The sequence below is a fragment of the Anser anser genome, assembly GCF_964211835.1.
Source record: "Anser anser genome assembly, chromosome: 3".
Taxonomy (NCBI): Eukaryota; Metazoa; Chordata; class Aves; order Anseriformes; family Anatidae; genus Anser; species Anser anser.
In genome coordinates this window covers 93702587-93720256 of record NC_139722.1, presented here as the reverse complement: position 1 = coordinate 93720256, position 17670 = coordinate 93702587, and the positions used below count along the sequence as shown (strand labels likewise).

General features: G+C 37.0%; 1 protein-coding gene and 1 long non-coding RNA gene across 5 annotated transcripts in view; one reads left to right on the top strand and one right to left on the bottom strand.

The window, feature by feature from the left end:
- PRKCE (protein kinase C epsilon) overlaps nt 1–17670 on the top strand; it is a 292845-nt gene that overhangs the window by 83856 nt on the left and 191319 nt on the right. The window lies entirely within an intron of this gene.
- Nucleotides 1–17670, bottom strand: part of LOC310897948 — a 79224-nt gene extending 61554 nt beyond the window's left edge. The window contains exon 1 of the long non-coding RNA XR_014582815.1: nt 1–17670. This exon is cut by the window's left edge and continues 49823 nt beyond it. This is a non-coding gene — a long non-coding RNA (uncharacterized lncRNA).

Sequence of the window (17670 nt, the reverse complement as noted above, 5' to 3'; positions counted from 1 at the left end):
GAAAGAACAGCCAACCTAGGGGAAACCAGGCTTCTTGTAAAGGGAGTATTCTCAGCTCCAGGTGTATAAATCAAAGACTTTGTGTATCCCAGGCTCTGTTTTGGTGGGCCAGGAAATGTAACTAGTTTTGTGTAGAAGGGATCAAATCATGTAGTTCCTATAAAAGTTGCAGAATGTTTTTTTATGTGTTTTAGTTTTTATTTTCCCCTGTAATAAGAGATTCCTCAGCAGCTTTCTCTTAAGGGAAGACAAGCATTTCTTCTACGTATTTTATTATTTATTTTTTTTAAGTGCCCTATTACAGTAGAGAAATAAGACAAACATAAGAAAAAAAAATCTTGAAATCTTCCTTGAATCTTCTGGCTTGTAACACAGCAGTGCAAAATGTGTTTATCTGAAACTTCAGTAACAGTGCTTATCTGAAACTTTAGAAACAAAGGAATTCAGTGGGTACAGAGGCTGCAATTAGTAGTACTAGTTCTGCCAAATAAGGATCAAGCAGATTTGCATCTTAATTGTTTTCTAATGTGTTTTTAGTAGGTACATTGAGACTGATCTATTAAGAGACTCATAATGGAGTCTCTTGCTCAGAGTCCAAGACTGAGTGACTTTTACAGTAGTATTATTTATTAACTGTTACAATTTAGAGATTGTAACAGATTATAAATATCAGATAGTTTGCACAGGAATTATGTGACTGCAAAACAGCAAAAACGTGGCACAACTGAAACTGCAAAGAAGAAAATCAGAAAATCTCTTTAGGCCTCTCATATTCTGGGATTTTGTCTGTTGGGGATGTGAGCTTGGCTTGTGCATGGTGATCCATATTTTCTGTTCTTTGAAGTTGTAGTGGCTGGTATTATTTTCCATCTGTGTTACTTATTTTCAGTTGCTCATCCTCTATCCTCCAAGAATTTGCACTTGTATTATGAGAATAATGCAACTTCATGAGAATAAATAGATTATAGTGTTTTTCCACATGGGAGATGATTTCTGAAGATTGCTGTATGTGGGAGTTAGTTACATTTATCTTACTTTGAGGAGTTAAAATTGATGCTTATGTACACTGCTCTTAAGGTAAGAAATATAAGCCAAATCTGGATTCATTTCCATAAGAGGAAACTGGATTGAATTTTTAGCTGCCAATTTTTGGTAACTGGTATATTAAGCACAGGGGTTTTTATACGTTGTAGAAACCACAGCTTATATCTCTGCTCAGTGTCTGGTCGTCTTCAAGTAGCAAGTATAAATCCCAACTTTTAATCTGCTCTACAAAATCTATCTTAATATGTAATTTCATTTTTTACAGTTTCAAGGTATTCTATTAATAGCATTTGTAGGATGCATACACCTATAGAAGGAATAAGAAGAATAACTGAACCTTAGGTTTGGAATGGCACACTCAAATACAGGTCTACTGAGACCTTCATTTTTTGAGCCTGATAAAATTAATACATTTTAAAAAGAAGCTAAGAAGCTTTTCTTTTTCTCTTTTCTCTCTCTCTCTTTTTCTTTTTTTTTCTTTTTCTTTTTCTTTTTTTTTTTTCTGGCAGATCTAGCACAGCAGCATTGAAATTATATTGAAGATTCTGTGGTAAAGTTTAAAGTAGGACTTCATTCAGCGTTCATGTTGAAATTTCTGTCTTCTGAAAGCTACTCTGTATCCTTCTGTTGCTGCTGTCCAGAGATGGCTGCGTGTGGTTTGCAATATACTTGAGGGATAAAAGTATCCCTGACTATCATTGCACGGCATCTTTATTGTTGTGTCATCCATTTAGTGACACTTGGTAAAATCAATACTGCACAAATAATGGAATGTAAAACAGAAGGAAAGCATGGCATGCTTATAACCATTACTGCAGTAATGGACATTTTCAAGGAGAGTAACTTTGAGATAGATAACGACATGATTCTTCTGCAATGAGTGTCCAGTTTTCCAGAGAGACACAACATCCTTTTCTGGAGTGTGTCAGCCTTTTATCCTGTTTTCAACAGATGCACCTCTCTTTGTAGACCTGCTCTCCAGTAACAGAGGTGGTCATGAGAGGGGTGTGATTTAGGAGAGTGAAACTAAATATTGTGCCAGTAAGAGCATCTTCTAGCATTCCTTTCTATCTCTCCTCACATACCTTTCCAGTAAACATGGAGCCTTGAGGTATTGCAGGTAGGGGTTTTTTTGTTTTGTTTTTTGTTTTTCTTCTTTAATACCTTTGGATGACCAAGCCCAAACCTTGTTGGGATGCCTGTTGAAAGTTGGTCTGCTAGAACCATCAGCGCAAAAAAAAAAAAAACAAAAAAAAAACACAGTCACTGACACCAATCTATTAGAAACTACAATCAGTAGGAGGTTTGTCAGTTAGCTTTTGGGCATCTCTTTAACTTCGGGGTATCACTGGAGTTCATCTGTTTTGTTTCTAAAGATTAATTTGCTCATCCTTTCCAGGCTGCAGCCAAGGGCACTGCCATATTCTCCAAAAGCTTCTTTCAGTCTCAAATAATGTCTCAAAGCTCTCTGGAAGGACCTGCTATCTGCAGAGTGAATGTTTTAGGAGCTTTCAGTTTCTCTTCATAGATGGTTTTACACTGTCATCTACATTTGGTGTGGAGGGCAGAGCTGCCATAGGCTAGCAACATTTCAGTGCATGATCCATCACAAAGCTCTTACACTACCGTTAAACTTGATTCTTCATAAAGTTTCTTGCAGTGAGAGCTCTGCAATTCTCCTGATTTATGCACAAAGTAAGGGGAGGTAAAAGAAGGATAAGTAGTTGAGTATAAAGCCTATAGTTTGGTTTGACATAGGATCTGCATGCTTAGCCACATGAGAAGGAAGCCATGTTTTTATATATTGTATTACAATTTTAGTGAGTTAATAAACATGCCTAATTATAAAAAAAAAACACTACTGAATATTGATGTGGTACAGAAATAAGTGATTTACAGCCCTCAGAAAGCTTGACATAGTCATTTTCTAAAAGTGACTTGTGTAGTAATGATCAGATGCAAGTAATAACTTTTATTCTTAGCTACTGAAATCTTTTGGTATAAAAATATATTTCTAAATAGCTGCTGAAATTCCTTGCAAAAGCTACAATAAAAAAGGAATTCGAGAGTCAGAGTAGGAGGTATTTGAAGTAGCTGTTCCTCTAATGTAAGTTAATTGGACTGCAGTTCCCAGAATGAACTGATTCTTGAACACTCAGAATTAAGTTTCCAGCATTTAACAGATATCTTTATATATATATATTTATTTATGATGTGCTTTCCTTGATGGTTATGAAATCAAAGCCATGTGCTGTGATAATAATTCTCAATGAAGTATTGATTCATCAATTCTTAGGTAATTTTGTACCTGAAAAATCCTTGAGAAGCGTTGGTTGTGCAGCTAAACTGTCATGGCTCAAAGTGGTGCTAATTTCACTTTGAATGTGTTATCTTTATTTCATTATTACTTTTTCCTGCAAAAAAATGTTCGTTACAGCTTGTGAAATCTGCAACATGCCTGTACAGTAGGTGACCTAATCTCTCTCTCTCTTGCTTTTAATGTTAGCATGTTTGACGTTGCTTGTATTTTTTTACTGTGTGTTTTTTATATGAAAAATTGAGAAGAGCATTGGAACCTTACCTCATTTAAAAGATAATAAATAAATTCAGTTAAAGTAGTCAGGTCTTAGGTTCATACTTCTCTGAGTCAGAGAGGTCCAGTTTCTTCCTTTGATATTGTTTAAGAGAGCAAAGCAAAGTAAGAAGTTTGCTTACTTTGTGGTACATATATGGCAGGAGTCAGAAAAGCTGTCATTGCCTTCCTTTAATAAAAGGCTACAATTTGCTGAGAAGTGAAATGAGTATCAGGAGAATCCAGTATGGATGACAAGTCGTGCCTTCTGCCTGCTTGTAGGGTGTTTCAGGGTATATCTGTTTTATATAAGTTACTTGGATTCATGTAGGTGCCTGACTGTTCCCAGAGCAATGAGCTCTCTTCATTGCCAGATTAGGCAGAGAGTATTCAGCTGTGTCGTTAAGTGGAGGAAACCTTCATTAAACTATTTCTAAAATATCTGGCAGTGTTCCAAAGATATTGTTGGGATTGTTCATGGTGTTAAAACAAATTAATTTCTGTTTAAATGATCCAAGATGAAAATGAGAACAAATTGCAAGTCAGGGTACAGAATTTACCTGTTCTTCATTAGGTTTGCCAAAAAAAAGTAAGTTAACCTGGGATCTTAAAGAAACCCTAACAGTAAAGTGGTAATTGCATCGTTTTTCCAGAATTTCCTCAGGTATATGGAAAATGCTATCCAATTGTATTCCTTCCATTCTGAAGATATAGTTCCAATGCTACACAATCTCTCTCTCCTGTTTTTTAAGGACTACATAAGAAAATTGACCAAATTACCCAGAATGAGTCCACAAATCTCCATGTCTGAGTACCAACTACTATTTGAGCCAGATCATGAGAATACTAACATTTTTATTTTAAAATTTTTTTTAGATTCCACTATCTACTACCCACTATCTTCAATAGTTAGCAACTTCATTAGCATTCACACTGTATGTATTTTGAATTTCTAGAGGGGGAATTGATTTTGGAGTTGGATAATTTGAAGGCATTTTTAAGAGCAGCTGCTTTGCAGAGAATGAAATCTGAAACAATCCAAAAGAGAAACTCTGTAGACTCCTGGGAAAAGTTAAAATGCAACATATTTGACTGAGTCACAAGCAACATATCAGTTAGGGTTGGAGAATCAGGAATGGAAACAGTCCAAAACTCACACTCAGACATGTTATACAGACATCTTGGAGATCTATAGGATTCCCTAGAGAGCCTTATTTAAAGGGGGTTTGCCCTGATGGTTAACAAGGTCATACTTGTGCATGAATCATTTTCATCTTTATTACTAGTAAGGGAAAAAAATCAGTGCATTTTAAATAATAATAAAAGAATAATAAAATAATACCAAAAAGCTTTTCTTCCCATGATGCAAAGGTAACTTTCCTTCCGATTCTGTCTTTGAAGTCTCCGCAGTAAAGGGACTCTTGCTATTTCTCTGGTCAGATCTTTGGGAACGGTTTCAATTATTTTAGCCAAAAATGCAAATATGTAGTTCCCATTTCAGGTAACCTTTTAAGATCAGGTTTTTTTTCTCATGCAAGACTGGAGAGGGAGTTTTGAAACAAACTTTGGTAGGACTAGGTAGTAAATGATTACGGGACTTTCCAAATCTGACATTTTTGAAAACTGTGTGGGATGCTGCTTAAGGAAATTGTAGGCCAGCCAGACATGAAGGAACAAGGGTATCCAAAATGTAGATGCATTCCTAAAGCAGCTTATCCTGCCTGCTTTCATGCTCTTTTCAGATTACAGATTTTTTTGTGACACTTCCCCCAGCTGTGAAATTATTCCTCCTTCCTCTGTAGGTTGCACATACAAAGATTATGGGTGGTCAATGTTTTAGAAACTGTTTGGTTGGAAATTGAGACAAAAAGTATATTGAAGGCCAGATAGACTTATCTTGCTGCGAGCTGTATCTCTGCCCTCTCCTGAGTGGAATTAGAATTGCAAAGCCTCATAACGTAAAACCCAAATGGAGATTTTTCTGTAAATCAAGTGTTAAGGGTCATTGCATTTGGAAACTGATATGCACAGTGACACTGAAGTAAGTAATAGCTTATCAGTAGGCATCCATAAAGGCCGATTACTCCTAGTCAATTTAGCAGTTCAAATAAAATTACTAATATGGTAGCATACCTAGAACTCATAAATTCCGATGTAGATAATGGTAAGGAGATCAGAGTATAATTGCATAAATGTGTTGTGGGAGAGCCTGAGCTTCTTAGAATTTGTACTCATTATAAGAAAAATAACAGAAGGTAAAATACGCAGCTGGAGGTGAGTGTGAAGTTCAGTGCCCAGGGTAACCCAGCAGCTCAATAGCAGAGCTCATAGAAGTCAGATCTTAGAGGAAAGTCTTTCCATGGAGAAACTCTGAGCTCACTGGTATGGTTTATTTAAAAGGAACAAGGGGAGGTTGCTTAATTTCGGTATGTGAAGTACCATTAAAAATAAAGGGCTTTTTAATCTGACAGGGGTAAAATCTGATGGCAAGCCAGATTGCTGAAAATGAACAGCGAAGCACATATTTCTTTTCACGTTAAAAGCGATAAATTAATGAAACCAGTTAGCAAAGGATGCAACAGATCCTTTGTCCTGAGACATTCTCGGAAAAGACTGAAAGCATTTTGTAAAAGACATTAGTTTTGCTTTATTTGGCTTGATACCAGAATAAGTAGGCAGCAAGCTATATCCTCCATTACCAGAAGTGAATGGTTCTTATACACCTAGAAGTAAATCTGAAGAATTCTTGTTCCTTTAGATCTTCAGTTGTCTTGATTCCAGCCCCAGGAATCCCAGCTACTCATATATGACTCTGCACTTCCTGTTTCATCATGGACTAAAAGAGGAACGACCAAACTACTACAACAGGGGGCAGGATAAATGTCAGGGTGGTTTTTGTTGTGTTTTTCTGAAGGCCTGGATCCAGGAAGTACTGGAAAGCATAGGAGTCTGAGAGGTTTAGGAACTAGAGTAAGATTTTTGAAAGGGTCTAGCCAGCATCTTTCAAGTCTCTGTGTCAAACTCTTATCTAATATGTGAGAACTCTACAGGTGATTTAATTTAAAACGTTGCCACAAATAAAAATGCTGAAGAAAAATACCAATTAACGCAGCATACACTGGAAGATGTATTTGTTGCTAGTATTGCACTCCTGGCTAGTGGGCTCTACTCTGCCATCGAAGTCGTCAGGAGCAGTTATACTAGCAGTGGTAATTTTTGCCATTTCCTTTTCTGCAGTCTCTGTATGCAGGATGTTACCTTTTGGTATGTCTGTCTCATGGAATACGGCTTGCCTTGCAGCATGTGTCAAGCTACTAAATTTTCCTTTCCTCAGTTTTCCTTTTTGGATTTAAACATAGGTAGCAAGGGCCAATGCACTTTTCTGCTTTGTTTTGTAGCTGTTTTGTAGCTGACATCGGAGGAGTCTCAGAGTTGCTCTGTGTTTTTTATGGCAAAGGCTGCAGAGGAAGTCCCAGTGAATCACAGATAATTGTAGTCTTCAGGATAGCCAGTTTCTTAGCAGAATTAGCTTCATTAATCTTTCTAATCTGGTAATTAAACAGAGGCTAAAACATCATCAGGGCAGGACAAAAACTGTTTTTAAACCAAAAAAAAAAAAAAAAAAGGTCTCTGAAGATCTTATTGTAGTACTTTCTAAAGGGAAAAAGAGTACCATAGAGAGAATGTTCCAATGATGTTTTCTTCTGAAAATTAAAATGCTGGTTCATTTAGGCAGTTTTTTTAAAAAAAAAAAAAAAAAAAAAAAGGCTAAGAAGATAGCACTGTACGTTTTCTGTCAAATATCTGAGGTTTTTTTGGCCAAATTTGGTCAAGAAACTAAGAAGATGAAGTTTGGGCGGCATTTTAAAATTGTCTTTTTTTCAGGGATTACATTTTTGAACACACCTATTTTGAATAATGTAATGTGATTGAAGCTGCCACTTTGCTGGCAAAATGTTTATCTGATAGAAGATTTTTTTAAATCACCTTTTGCTTTAGAAGAAGAGAATGCTCTTGCTATTTAGGCGTGGGACTGAGACTTGAGAAGCGTATCTGGTTCCCAGGCTGTTACAGGCATCCTTTGTGACTGCCATTAAAAAGAAATGAGTATATTGTACCTTTAGAGTTCAGTGATGTCTGAAACAGTGACAAATTGCAGTGCTTCCATGTTCTTGTAGTGTGTCTGCTTGCGGCACTGGAAAGCCTGTGAGAATCACAAGCTACACAAGGGTGGAGATCTGATAGGCAGGAGCTATGAAATATATTTATTATATAGAAGCATCATATGGAGTTTAATGGTCAGTCTAATCCCTTTCTTACTCACTGTGCTTGCCCTACCTTAAAATGATGACAGCACCAAGTTTCTTCTCATTTCAGTCTCTTTCCACGTCCTGTGACTTACTTAAAAGGCCCCAAATTGGACAGGGCTGAGGACAGTGAAGTCTGGGGGCATAGGATGGTGGCTGCAAGCATGATGTTGTTCTGGATTTGTGGTCAACATGAAAAAGGGCTGATGGATCCACATGGCAGGCAATCTCTGTAAATATTGCTTGCAGTATTGTGTGTCACCTATTGTGAAGGCAGAATGAAATCCTCCATTCTAAACTAACAAATAAACATACAAAGCAAAGATACTTTTGCAAGCCACTTTTATTTTCTTAAATCTGTTTTCTTCTTTTGTCTCTTGAATTTCTTTAAAACCTAACTTTTGATATAGCTTGAACAAAGTTTCTGAATCAACGCAATTCTTGGCAGGCTCTAAATAGGAGAGCTATTTCCAGGAAGGATACTTTTGTTTAAATACCTGATGCCAATTCTGTTTTACTATTGTGGTTTGTATATCATTCAGTGTTTGTTTATTGTAATGTTCATGTTTGCTGTAAAGCAGCTAAGGTTACAGATACATATGTGAAAGGACATAGAGAATATTTGTGTAGAACATACTTTTTCCTTCCATCTTTAACCCAACAAAAGTGTTTATTCTTGAAGCCTGTGTATTTGTGCTTTCATCTTAGAGCTTGCCGAAAAAAGAATTAAAAAAAGCAAAACAAACCAAAACTGGAAAATAAGTATTTTTGTGTCACTTCTGCTATCTCTTAATGAATAATAATAATAAAAAAAGTTTATATCTTAACTAATAAAAGCAATGAATTAAAAGGGTGCTTAACCTGAGACGTTACTTTAAAATAAAAAATAAAAAAATACAAGCTTGTGATTCCATGAAATAATAATAATTAAAAAAAACCTTAAGTTATCACATTTTTGGTGTCTTGATTTTAAAACTGTTCTGAAGTTTTTTATTATTTTTAAAAAGCTTATTCCTTATATTAGGGGGAAAACAAAGGTCTTTTAACATGGCAGGACAACTGAAATAGTGACAAGAAGCATTCTAACATTTAAGAATGAGTTTAAAAGAGGTAATATAGCTCTTTGCAAAATAAAATTTAGCATTTTTAAAGTAATTTTATCATAGCTTTCTCTTTGACTTATTATTTTACTTCCTCTTGCTTTGGTTGTGATGGCTTCATGTCACCTCTGGGCTGCACATAGTGTTTTTGGTTCTGTACATTCCCATGATTGTCTCTCTGTCCATGGTCCTTTGTTCTTCTCATTCACTTCTCTTTTTAAATTGAAGATATTTCAGTCTCTGTATTATGCTGTTTCATTAGCTTTCTTCTGTTCTTCCTATCTGAAGTAGCATTCTTTGTTTCTTGCCTGGTAGTCCACAGCATTGCTGCCAAATGTGGCCCCGTGGCCATCCGGGTGGTTACAGTCCAGGCCGGTGGCCGTCTCTTTTGGCCGGGATGGGAAGGCAAGACTTGAAACACAACTGAAAGCAGTCACTATGCTGTGTATGTTTCAAAGCCTCTCTGGTGTTCAGCAGTGCTTGGGCAGGTTGACTTTCAGCCAAAATTTCAAACAGGGTACACTTCAACTGATTGTGAAGTAAAACAGGGATTTTGTAGCATTAAATTACCAGTTTCCCACAGAAAGAGGAGTGGCTGGGATGCTGGAGAATTTTCAAGCAAATCTTCATAGTTGATAGAGATATATCCTAAAAATAAAACGTTCATTTTCTGGAAATATGGGGGAAAGAGCCCAGTAATTCATAGCCGGTTACCGAGATCAAGGATGCTTCTGGGCACATCTCCAGGCCTATCATAACTGCATATTCTGTATTTTCAGCCACTTTAGCTAGGAGAGGTAAAAATCTCATTCATGTCGAAATCAAATGGGCAAAGTAGAATAGTAAGAATTTACCAATCAGAATTTTTCTTCTCTGTGCTGATGAACTCTGGCTTGCAGCTGATGTTGGTGTTGAACATCATCAACAAGCTACTTGGAAGTTCCAGCGAGCGTGAGAGTACACTTTGTCCATTTGCAGCACACTGGATCAGGCAGCTTCCTTCCTAACGGAGGATTAATTTCTATCATGAGTACAAGTAGAGAGAACACTTAATGTGGTTGCCTTTCAGATAAGAAAGGCTTTTCTCCTTTCTTCCCAGGGAGCTGAGCTGAGCTCCAACTAATAAACAGTAGTTGGTTTAGTTTACTTTTATATATGCAAGTATTGTTGCTCTCTAGCTGGAACAAAGCAATTACAATTGTTGTTGGTTAGAAGGCAAGTTCCAGATTTATTTTTTTTTTTATTTTTTTAAACCATAGGACTAGAATAGGATTAACAGGTGAGAAAATGAAGAACAATTTCACCTCATTTAAATATAACAATTTCCTCGCATTTATTTATATCCTGCCTTTGGAGGTTACTTTACCTCATGTAGGAAGGATTTCAACTTATACTACTTTAGATCTTCCAGCTGTTAATATTCCTGAATTTTAGGGTCTAAAAATCAGTACAGTTATTTCCTTTATTCTTGGTACAATAATGCTGTGTGCGTGTTTTGTGTTGTATACTGTCAAAGTTTCCCATAGTATACCTAGGAGAAGAAGAGTGCAGGAAAGTGTTTTGACCATAAAGAGAAGAAAAATATGTTTTACAGGAAACAGGTAGTGTTGCTTTGATATATTAATGTGTGAGACTTCACACACTAAATCGACTGTACAGGAAAAAGGTGCGCAGAGCACCCAAATTGTTATATATGACCAGGAAAAGTGCCAGTCAATCCTAAAGTCCTCTACTTACCGTGTACTTAGTGTTATGCTGATACCTACTTCGTGATGACTATTTGAAGTGTTGCAAATGCATCTACTCAAAGAAAATAGTGAAATTCAGGAGAAATATCAAATATCTGTGTGATTAAACCATCATTTTGGGGTGATTCCTGAGACTGAGCAAAGGTACTAGCTCTGAGTTTAGCTTGTATGTATAACAAGTGGTCACCTGAAATTGTACTGTAACAAAACAATTTCTTAACAGTATTTACCAATTTTTAACCTGAAGTAATCAGCCGCGATCTACCTGCAGCCCTGATTCTCTGTTGTAGAAATTCAATATTTTATTCCTACATGTGTAGGTAATCCTCTCCCTTTTGGTTGCAGTTGTGTTGCGTGACATTTTAAAATATGTTCATGAGCCAAGTAGGAGATGTTTTTAAATATTTTGTGTTGGCTAATTATTTCCCTACAGACTACAGACTGGAGAGTGCTGCCACACTAGCCACAGTGCGTTAACAGATTTTGAAAAGCATTGTGATGAAATTACAGGTCAGATATTACCACATGATGCAGTTCCTTTATCCTTAAATCAAATAACCATCTGCTGGGGAAAGTGATTGTTGTTGGTTTTTGCTTTTTTTTTTTTTTTAATTTTATTATTGAAATACATTTAGCAGATGCTTCAAGTGAAAGGCTTTATGCAGACTTTTGTTTTGTTGTTGGTTTTACTGTCTATTCACTCAAAGTCTAGTTGAGCATCCTTTAGCCAAACTCAGCTCTTGCTCAACCTACTTCGTTAGCTCTGGGCCTGTATTGCTTCTTTGTACATTATCTTCATTACTACTACTGAAATAATGCAACCTCCATTTCTAGTGTGAACACAGTCTAGTGCAGTGGATATACACACTATATAGCTTGAAGGTAGGGGAATGAGCAATATCAACTGAAGTCATTTACACACTTGGAATAACTGTATTGGTTTAAATTAAACCAACAAAGCAGCACACTCACATATGTGGAACACTTAGCTGGTTTGGCTCTCAGTTGACCTGTTTGCTTGCAGAATGCCCTGAATGGTTAGTCTAGGCAGTCTGCTCTCTTAAGGTTATTGACCTCTCTTTCTGCTCACAAAGAAATGTCTCATTGATTTATTTCCCTCTCATGAATTCTTATTGCAGGTATGTAGAAACCCTAACCGGTTTGGGCATGTAACTGTTAACAGACGCAGTTTTCTAGTACCGTATCTCAATGTGAAGGAAAGGTGAAATGAGGTTCTCTTGAGGGTGATGGGGTAGTGATACCTGGTGCCTTACATATGCTGTCACCACCTGCAGCTTTCAAGAAAGTGAAGATAGTCTTTTTCTCCTTTCAGATCAGCGAGTCAGAAACTTGGTTTCGTGCAGTGATGCTTTTGCAGTCATGCTGCTTGATGCCTTTGCAGCCATTTGTACTGCTCTGCTATCTTGCTGTTTGTAAATAAAGCCATCTGTCCAAGCTCACATTCTGGCCTCTACTAGAAAATGAACCATGAACACTCTAGTCCCAATTCAGTGGTCCACAAAAGCTGTTCTTCCTTGTAATACACAAAATAAGCGTGTGATTTCTGTGTGTGTGGATGTGTGTTCTTGGGCACAAACACGCATCTGTATACTGCCATGCATTGAAAAATATTATTCAGCTGAAGCCTGGGAGGCCTTAGGTACAATAGGTTGTGGAATATCAAAGTTGTATCACATGTGATTCAGGATGCTGCGATTAAATATTGGTGTATGTAATATTAAGTAATGGAAGATTCTTGTTTGAGAATTGATTTCTGAACACTGTGGTTATTTTAGCTGAATTTTGTTGTTCCCTGGCTGCTTCTGTTCTGTATTATGTCTGTACATGTGTCTGGCACTGGGAAGTGTTTGATCTTTTCTGTAGGTCATGCAAGATGTTTGATGTCTTTTTGTTGACTTTTAAGTATAAGTAAATAAATGATAGAATCCCCTGTGGCCAAAATGTCTTAACTTTTATGTATATCATCGTGGTCAATTACAATGTGGCAAGCTGTGTTAAGTTTCTCTGTAATTATAATAATCAAATATGTAACATTTGTAATGAAAGGCAGATTTTTGAACTTTGTGGCAGTGCACTGGCTCTGAAAGAGACCCGATTTCTGATTTCTTTGGCCAGAAGAGCAAGAGGCTGTAGAGGAAGAAAAAAAAAAAAAAAGAGTTAAGCAGATTCTAGGGAAATTTGCTCATCATATTACCAATGTTTTCAGGCAATTTCTTTACAAGTCAAGTTTATCTCATGTAATTAATCATGAATCTTGTTAAATTTGTTAATTTTCAATTATATTATTTAATAAAATTTTCTTTGCTGTTTTCCTGACCCACCAAAGCCTATTACAAAGCTATCAGTTTTAGGTGAGCTTGCTAGGGATTCTGGTGCAAAGGCTGGGGAAAGTTTACAAGCTTAATCTTACCTCTAGCCTATTGTTCCCGTCAGGAGTTTGCTTCTGTTCTAATAACGATGGTGTTTTTGAAAGCTTTTAAATGGTGTAGTCTGTTGTCACTTTGAGTATATTGCAGTTTGTCACTGTTAATGTTTTATTTTCTAGTAAATAAGTTAAAATAGGTACTGGAATAGCTATTTAAGATGAAGCAGGGAAAAAAACCAGACATATAGTTAAGGAACAAAAGACCAGCAGATTCTGTCTCCAATCATTTTCTACTAGGTCACAACTGTTCTGATTTTTTTTAAATACAGTCTTTATGGAAATAATATGCAATAGAAATTGGAGAAGTAAATGCCCCTCAAAACAAGCAGACAACCCCGCAGCCTTTGCAAAGTTAGTTCTTTAATAATTTATTCCTTTCTCTTAGAGAAGTTGTTCAAAGAGAAAACTTTCCAGTGTTATGCTATGTTCAGTATGGGTTAATGCATACTGACTTCTAAAGTCCTACATGACTCAAATAACCATCTGCAGTGACAGATCATGTGCTTGGAGGTTTATGCTTTAAGCTATCCAAATATCAGATAATCCTAGAACATCACAACAAGAGGTGCAAAGCAGGTTTTATGACTTAATTCTTTCTGTTTCTGTTGCTTATATAGTCCATTTGGGTTTTTTACTGTTGCCAAAATCCTAAACAGCTTTGTGACTCAAGGTTTTTTGCTGTATTTTTGCATTCTGTATAGCTAGGGAACATCGGAGTAAAACTTCCTCAACCTTTGTACTGTTAGGAAGTTCACGTATGGAAAATGCATTTGTCTAGTTATTGTTTGTTCCAGATCTGAGTTTTATGTCAATGACAATCCTTAGATTTCTCTCAAGAGACAAGTTAGCATTTAAATAAGTACAATGCACTTAATCTTAGATGACTTTCTTGTGTTGTTGTTATGGTCAAATGAAAACCTGTGATAATGTGGCACTGAGCCACTGAAGATAGTGGTTTATCACTTGTTTACAACAGGTCTTGGTTAGCTCCATGGGGCACAAAAAATCTCTGTGCTGGTGCTACCAGCTAGAATGAAAACGAGCACCCCCAAGTGTTGATGGAATTATTTAGGCTTTAGAGTGGTCATGAATGCAAAATCTTCTTCATGTGCAAATAAGAACTATCAGCACAACCCAAATAATAACATAGCATATTCAAATCTTCCTCATCCCTCTAAGATTAGAGTGTGTGTGTGGTTTCCTCAGCAAAATCTTAGACTAAGAAAATCCTGCCAGAGATTGATATCTTTTAGGGGGTGGAAATTATAGTGTGTACCTAATGGGAGGAAAGTAGTGAGCTTATGGAGGAGCTTAGAACTTCATTTTTTCAGAAAAGCATTTAGGAAGTAAAAGCTTGCAGAAAGCAAACCTTGAGGAAAAGCTAAAAAAGTATTTTCATAATCTTCTGCATAGTTTGATTAAATTTAACATTACTTCAGTGTTGCCTGAGAATTGTGATGCTTTGGAAATGCTGAAGAGAAATATTTCAGCAATTTTTTGTTTGAGATTGTTTTTACTGATGAGTATTAACTGAATGGAAGAAAAAGGAAATTGCCTCCTAGATATGTACCCATTAAAGTTGTTTTAAAAAAGTAGCGCTTAGATGTCTCTGACTGATATTACAGGAAGACAGGATGTGTATAGCTTGACAAAGTGAAGCTTAAGTGAGGAATAGGACAAACGGTCCAGTGGATAGTCTGGGCCTCCAGAGACCAGAGTTCAGTTCTTGTTTAACCATAGGCTTCTTGTATGACTTTCTGGCAAGTCATTCAGTCTAGCTTGTGCCTTTGGGAGTATCTCATTTTACAGATGGGGAAATGTCTCAGAAGGGTGTTGAAAATAAAATCCATTAATGACTGTGAAACTATATAAATGCCTTCAATATGCTGAAAGTTGGCCATGGCTTCAGCATGGGTTTTTTCCTCTGAAAGTATGTCTGGTTTTATGGATGGTTGCCTTTTGTTCCCTGAAACAGACTACTAATATGCTTTATTCGGGCCTGGAGTTTTTCAAGCTCTGTGCTATTTTCCAGCAATCATTGTACCAATCTCAATACACTACCACATAAGGATTATTTTAACCATATAGAAGTTGTTTCAAGTGCCTTCACAATTAATCTTACTTGTACCTACTAAAACGCTGTATTTTAGTAAGTACCATAACGATAGCATAGGCCAGTACCAAGATAAAACACTTCAGTGATCAAACATTTTGTTCAATGATGGTTGTTACATCTTTTGTTGCATGTGGAGAGTGTGGTCTGTATGTGCAAGGAATGTATTTTGCAATATATCCTGGTTACAGCAAAGCTCTTTTTATATCAGCTCCTTGATCTCATTCCTACTTTGCATCTTGCCTTGTTCCCTGTTGTCCTTTTGAACAATTGTATCTTTTTAGACATCTTCTCCTAGCATCTCTCTGCATATATAAATGTTTGGCTGCATTCAGAGAGAAGTATTTTTAGTCAAAAAGGAGGGTCAGAATAAGAACTGCTGTGATCAGACTATTTTCATTGCATGCAAGTATGTCTTTTATATCCAGCTGGATTTGACCAGTCTTACATATATCTAAGGGCATTTCACATGTGGTATCTTTCTGGACATTTGGTGAAAAATTCTTTTAGAAGCAATGCTTTTCTAAAGCAATAGAATAATGGTTTAAAAACTCCTGTACTACTAGTACAGGAGTACTAGTAATTGCACTACCAGTACAAAAACTACCAGTAAAAAAAAAAAAAAAAGTAGGAACTTTAGATTGTGCTGTTCCTCTGTTGTTGCTTACTTGTATAATGACATTGCATAGTTTCCACTTTCTTCTAAGTGTAGTTTTATGTATAGATTGAAAGAAAATGCACATAGCTTTTGTTCTAGTAGCCTGACTGTTTCTAAGGTATTTATACCACTGTGTTTCTAGACATTCACTTATAAATGTTCTATGTAAAATTAGAATTGAATCAATCCTTTTCATTCCATGCTGGCTTTGATACATGAAAGACCTGAGACCATAAGGTTTCCTATCAGTTTGGGGGATTATGCTTCTTGGGGGAGGGTGGAGGGAGTGGGGAGGGATCTTCCATATGTAAGGTCAGCTGAGGCAACTAAGCTGCCAGTTCCTGGCAAAAGTACTGATTCATGTGGCTGATGAGACTGTCAGCATAGGTGCTTACTGAAATGAAATGGGGGTATTTTATAAATCTAAAAAAAAAGAAGAATATGTCCATTTCGTTCTCTTTGGTGTTACAGCATTTTAAGACTGGGAAATCTTTTCTTTGTAAAAGAGAATCCCTTATTTATAAATAACTTGTTCTGCTCAGAACATCAGCAAAAATTCTGAATCAAATCATTAGGCGTCATTTTTAATAAATTGTATATGAAAACAGTCCACTTGATGGATAATGAAAACTTAGGTTCAGTGCTCCAGTCTTTCCTGGCTTGTTCATAACACTGTTTGTACTTAATAAATGAGCAGAAGGGAGACTGTGATGGTGGTCTTCAACTCCTCCAGATGCATGATTCTTCTGCAGGGACGGTGTTGGGGTTGTGCACGTGTGTGCACGCACACTGGGATTTTAACTGCATCATGTACTTTACTGAAAGCTTAGCCAAACAGTATATAATGCTGAAAGAAACAGAGCATTAAGCATGCCTCTTTAATACAGCCATCTGTTGAGTACTGTAGCAGTTTTTCAAAAGCCGCCCCCAACATAGACATCAAAGTCTATCCATCCACCTGTGCATCTGATCTAACATTTTGTGTCTAAAAATTGCTACGGGAGAGGAGCAGTATTTCAAGATCAGTAGCTATATTTAAAACAAAAAGCACCCCCTCCCGCCCCTCATGCTGCCAGTTCAGAAATTGTTAAAAATGTCTACTCAATATTGAACACTTTATTTATGGAAAAAACACTCAACCACGCTTTCATTTTCCTCTCCTCTGAGTAACCCCTGGCCTTGCTAACACCGATTTCCTGCCTTGTCTATTTAAAATACAGCTGCTGAGATCATTGTCTTAATCCATGGGTCCGGTGACATCAGACCTGTGAATTTGTCTACCGGCTCTTTCTTCAAAGTCACAGAAGGGTTTTTGTGAAAAGCTGGTTTGTGGAAGGGGGAGCATATGTTACCCTGATGGATTCAACAGCTGTGGCCCAGGAGAGGGAAACAGCAGAGAACCTCTGCTGTAAAGGTCCTCCCAGGTGATGAGGGAAAGGTGGAAGCAGAAGGACAGTGACAAAAAATGTAGCCCCATGAAGCTACCTGCTGAATGCAGGCAGACAAAGCCCGGTGCAGACTGGACATCCTGGCGTCTCGTTCCTTCCTTCCACCACAGTGTAGCGAGCCGCTGGGCACGCTGGCTGAGCGGATTGGCAGGAAAGCACTGAGTTTGGGTCTCTGTTACACCCTACGTGGACAGATTTCAACTGCAGTTTACTCCAAATGCTCTCTACAGGCTC